We start from the raw sequence: 6,000 nt of genomic DNA, 5'->3' as shown, positions 1-6,000 counted from the left end.
GTTGGGACGGACCGTGGTTTACGTATTCATTCACCTACAGAAAGACATTGTAGTTGCTTCTGTGTTTGGGCAATTGTGAATAAAGCTGCTATACACATCCACGTGCAGGTTCTTGTGTGGATATATATGTTTTCGATTGCTTCGGATAAATACCAAGGAGTGTGACTGCTGGGTTGTGCGGTAAGAGTGTGTTTAGTATTGTAAGAAATTGCCAAGCTGTCTTCCAAAGTTGCTAAACCATTTTGCATTCCCTCCAGCAATGAGTGGGAGTTCCCATTATTCTGCATCCTCACCGGCATTTGGCATCGTCAGTGTTCTAGATTTTGGCCATCCTGCTGTGTGTGTAGTGGTATCTCATTTTAACGTACAATCCCCTAATAACATATGATGTTGCATATCTCTTCATATACTTATTTGTCATATATTTCTATCTATATATCTTTTTTGGTGAGGTGTCTCTTGAGGTCTTTTGCCCATTTTAAAATCAGATTATTCATTTTTTATTGGGTTTTAAGAATTCTTTGTATTTTTCTGGATGACAGTTCTCTACCAGCAATGTCTTTAGCAATATTGTCTCCCAGCCTGTCACTTGTCTCATTCTCCTGAGCACTGAGCTTTTGCAGTGAGGCACACCTGGGTGTGAATCTCTATGTGACCTCAGTCAAGGGCCATGCTCTAAACTTCAGTTTCCACTTCTGTAAAATAGGAACAGAAGCCTGCCCTTCTGGTTGCAGAGGGGTGGAGCGAAATCTTAGCAATGCAGAGCCCCCAAGAACAGAAGCTGGAACCTGGTGGTCGCTGCCCAATAGACGCTAGTGGAACCAAGGCACGACGGTTCTCTGGGTGGTGCACTTTGCCTGCAGTTCCACCACCGTTAAAGCACCTGCCATCAATGGTGGTCACGTGGCAGCACAGGTCAGACTAGGTCTATAAGTCTATTTGCCAGGAAGATTCTTATGGGTGGGGATCCTTGGTCCCACAGGTGGGGCAACAGAGCAGACCTCAGGAAGACCACAGCCTTGGGGTTCGGGACACACCTGCTGTTCAAGGGAGGGCTGGCCACTCTGCCAAAGTTGGGGCACTACCCGGGCCACATGTCCTTGAGGACCATTCCTCACTCAGCGCCCAGTGCTCTTTCCATCTGACCTCTCCCAGACCTCCAGCTTCTGCTCCTGGTACCCCTTTCCCTCCAGCCACAACGGGCCACAGGCAGGGCCTCCGATGTGCCCACGAGGTACCATGGACCCCCTTGCCATCAAAAACACCTTTCCCTCAAATAGAAATCAAAACCATGATGAGATACCACCTCACACCTATCAGAATGGCTAAAATTAACAATGGATGTTGTTGCTAATGGATGTTAGCAAGGAGAAAGGAGATCCCTGTTGCACTGTTGGCGGGAATGCAAATTGGTACAGCCACTATGGAAAACAGTATGGAAACTCCTCAAAAAGTTAAAAATAGAACAACCCTATGACCCAGCAATTGCACTATTCGGTATTTACCCAAAGGATGCAAAAATATTGATTCAAAGGGGCACATGCACCCTGATGTTTATAGCAGCACCATCAACAATAACCAAATTATGGGAAGAGCCCAGATGTCCATCGACTGATGGACAAAGAAGTTGGGTCTGTGTGTGTGTGTGTGTGTGTGTGTGTAATATTACCCAGCCATCAAAAAGAATGAAATCTTGCCATTTGCAATGACACAGATGGAGCTAGAGAGCATTATGCTAAGTGAAATAAGTCAGAGAAAGACAAATACTGTATGATTTCACTCATATGTGGAACTTAAAAAACAAAACAGATGAACACAGGGGAAAGGGGGAAATAGAGAGAGAGGGAGAGAGAGAGAGTGAGAAGCAAACCATAAGAGACTCTTGATGATAGGAAACAAACAGAAGGCAGATGGAAGGAGGTTGGTGGGGGATGGGAGTTAAGGAGGGCACTTGTGATGTGCACTGGGTGTCGTGTATAAGTGATAAATCACTTAATTCTCTTCCTGAAGCTAATATTATACTATATGTTAACTAACTAGAAGTAAATAAGAACTTGAAGTTAAAACAACACTTTCCAGAAGGGGAGGCAGGTGAGGGGATGGAGTGACTGGGTGACTGGCACTGAGGAGGGCACCAGGTGGGATGAGCACTGGGTGTTATGCTATATGTTGACAAATTGAATTTAAATAAAGTACTTTTAAATTAAAATATAAAGTCAAACATAAATAAATAAAAAATAAAACAACACTTTCCCTCATGCCCACCTGTCCAAATCCATCCCTCCCCACTGGCCATGGGCAGAACGCAGGCTGGGGCTGCGGCCACGAGGGGGCACCATTGCCCCACAGATCCACCAGAACTCAGCTGAAAAGTAAGGAAGGAGCCGCTGGCTTCCAGCCCACTGGCTGCAGAGTAGCCCAAGAAAACCGTGGCCTAACAAACCACGGGCTCTGGACAAGATAGGACTTCAAGGGCTCCACCCGTGTCCTGGCCTTCCTGGCCCACCTTGCATACCTCCTGTGACAGGCCACTTACCACCTCGAGCCAGGCTGCCGGGCCCACTCCACAACAGCTCTTTCTGTGAGGAAAGCACTCTGCAGGGTCTATTTTACAGGTGCCAGGAGGTCTGAAGGGACCAGAGGAGCCACCAAATCAACACAGTTTAAGAGAACAGCTTTACCTCGGGAAACCATAAGTTGATGTGAAGTGTTGGCTCAAAACTTTTCCAAATATTGTACCTGCCAAGCAATGGAGCCCATGGTCCATTAGTTAGTCCTCGGCTAACTGGGTGGGCCCTGGTTTGTGGTGTAGCTCAGTGACTTGGATTAAGCAAGTCTTGGGGGCCCACTGGGGTGCTCAGACACCCCCACCTGCAAGGGGCAGCTTGGGCATCATCAGGGAGTAGACTTTGGGGGCGCCCCTGGAGAACTCTGCAGGGACAGACCAGTTTAAAAGGGTGCCAAGTGCAGGCAATAAAGATACTGAATGGCAACTCTAACACGGGGCTGTTAAAGAATTTAAAATATGAGCACAAAAGAAGGCAGTAGGGGAAGAGGGAAAAAGAGTAACTTCACAGAGAAACCTGATGGACGCGACCTCAACCAGGTGGTCAAGGTCAACACCAACAGTGATATGTCATATCAACAGCATGTGACCTCGATACGGTGTGACATCTCTGGGAGCTTCTCCCCTGCCACCGCACCCCCCACCCCCACCCAGACCACCACCCCTTCCAGTTGAATCCAGAGGAAAATGCCAGACCAGCTCCAGGAGGCGTATCTAACCATGCACCTGACCAACTCTCCTCAAACTGTCGACGTCGGCACAGCTGAGAAAAGTCTGCCAAGCTAGCAAAGCCAAGAGGAGCCACAGTGACGGCAACATGGTATCCAGGGTGGCATCTGTGGGCACAGGAGGACACAGGTGAGAAACCAAGGATATCTGAATAAGCGGTGGGCTTTAGTTCATACTAGCGTATTAGTGCCAGTTCAGTCATTGTGATGAGTGCATAGAAGAGTGTAAGGTACTAATAATAAAGAAAATCGGGTGGATGGGGGCATGCGGGAGCGCTCTGCACTATCTTTGCTCTTTTTAGAGAGATCCAAAACTATTCTAAAATAGAATGTTTATTTAAAAACTACTTGCACACCCAGTCACAGTCCACATTTTCTGAAGCTGTTCCTAACAGAGATACACAGCAAGGTGTCCAGAGGGAGGGCTCGGGGCGATGGACGGGGATGCTGCCCCCGACCCCCGGGACAGTGGTGTGGGTGAGTGTCAGCCCTCTGCCCCCAAGGTCTGAAAACCAATGCAACAGAGAGGCCAGCGGCCCCAGTTGCTCCTTGCACGGCCCTCTGTGCATGGACTTACTGGCCACCCCTCGCCGGTCCCAGGAGTGAGGCCTGAGTTCTATGACGGTGTGCGCTGGTGCAGACGTCCCCTCAACCCTGCCACTGCCGGTGGCCCTGTCTCTAATCACCACCAGAAAGCCTTGGCAGGAAGACCAGTGGGTAGACTGGACTCAGCCTGACACTCAGCCATGAACTGCAGCCTATCCCCAGGGTCTGGAGAGCAGAGTGCATGCAGAAGGTCAGAATGCATGAGTATTAGCATGAATGTCACCACGGTTTTGGCTAAGATAGTTCCAGAAGGCTTGTTCCAGTCTGGTGAGTGAGCTTGTTCCCGAGATAAGGAAGAGAGGGGCCTGGACATGAGATAGGGCTGGAGTGATAAGACCCAGGTCCAAGGGCCCCAACCCAATAAGTTGCTGGTCCCCAGAGGGATCAACCCCTGTAGGGACCTGCCTTCACCCCGTCATGCGTTCTCCAGACTGCAGCCAGAGGGACATTTGGAAAATGCAACACGGCCCCTGTCCCTGCCCCACCATGTTTCAGCAGCCCCCCTACTGACTGCCACAAGGATTAGATAAGGATTACGTGGGAGTCCCATCCAATCAGGTCACACCCTGCACTCCTCATCAAGTCTCCAGGCACGTCAGCCTTCCTCCCCGTCTCCAGAGCTTTGCTCAGGCTGTTCCCTTCCCCTGGCACACCCTTCCCCACTTTTGACTCCATCCTGTTGGGTTGTTCTGTTGCATCTGCCAGAAAACTCAACCAAACTAGCTCACACAAGAAACAAAAAAATGACAGAAAAATCGAAGGCCGCTGTGACCGCAAGCCCGGCAGGGCTCGGGGCCCAAGCAGTGATGACGTTGGTCACCTCTAGCAGTGCTGGCTTTCCCCTCAGCTTGCGCCTGCAGCGACAGGGGACAAGGGGCCCAGGCCTGATGGCCTCTCAGGCTCAAGGTCAGCCCGGTATTCCCAGCAAAGCTCACACAGCACCTCATTGCCTTGGCCCGTGTCTGGGACCCACCCTGGAACCCAGCGCAGTAGCAGGAACACGGGCACCAATAGGCAGAGGCCAGCACAGATGGGCCCCAAGGTGCAGGTGGCGGGCAGGGGGGCATCCCTAACAAAAAGGGAGGTGCAGTGCTCAAAGCGGGGGCTTCAGGGCTGCACAGGCAGATGCAAATGTCCTGCAAAGCCCACCCCGTGGCCTCCCAGCCTCTATGCCCCTTCCTCCCACTGTGAATGCCTAGGCATGCTCACAGGCCAATCAAAAGCATGCAAAACCAGGCGTCACCCAACCTACTCAAGCCTTGGCTCCCCGGGGGCTGTGAAATGTGGGGGTAGCTTCTCAAGGGTGAGACCCCCGCCCCCACCAGTGTCTGCAGTAGAAAGAGGGCAGAGAAGAGCCTCGATAAACCCTACTGTGTTTGTACCCTTGGGTCAGGTTGAGTTCAGCTTGTCTCCTTTGTTATGGGATCACAGGGACAGCAGAGAGGTGGCCAGTGCTATCCCACCTCTTTATTTTTCCTCCCGAGACCTTGGGTGGAACGAGGCAAGCAGACTGATCAGCACCCTTGTCCCTACCAGGTACCAGATGTACCAGCTCCTGGGCCAGAACAGGGGGCACCGCTTCTCTCCACCAGTCAGCCAGCTCCACGTTTAGGGTTTTCCCTTTCTAACGCCACTCCCGGTCCCAGTCCATACAGGCCGTTGGATGGCAAGTGAGAGAAACCCCAACCTAAGCCTGCTTACACAGACAGGGGGTTTGCAGAGTCACATAACCCAAAAACCCCAGCATAAGTCTAGTCTTCTCTCTCCTGGTTTCCTGAATCTTTTTTGCTTGAATCAGTTTGTAGCGAGGTGAGGTCACAGAGTAAATATCACCTCTACGGCATTATCCATCTCTCTGTGCGTGTGTGTGTGTATTAATCAGGCCTTTCAAAACAACAAAACACACATGTACACAAAGATACCGAGACGGGATTAAACATGCCAAGACTTTGTTAGGGAAAATGTCTGGGAAAGAAAACGGGAAGAGGTCTAGGCAAGAGCCCGAGGGAAGGAGAGCGGGAGGGCACGCTGAGTGGAAGAAGTATCCCTGCTGCCACGGGTCTAAGGAGCTCAGCAGGACTGTTGGAAGTCCTCTGTCCA

The sequence above is a fragment of the Vulpes vulpes genome, chromosome 9, assembly GCF_048418805.1.
Source record: "Vulpes vulpes isolate BD-2025 chromosome 9, VulVul3, whole genome shotgun sequence".
NCBI classification, from domain to species: Eukaryota; Metazoa; Chordata; class Mammalia; order Carnivora; family Canidae; genus Vulpes; species Vulpes vulpes.
This window is presented reverse-complemented; position numbering follows the sequence as displayed.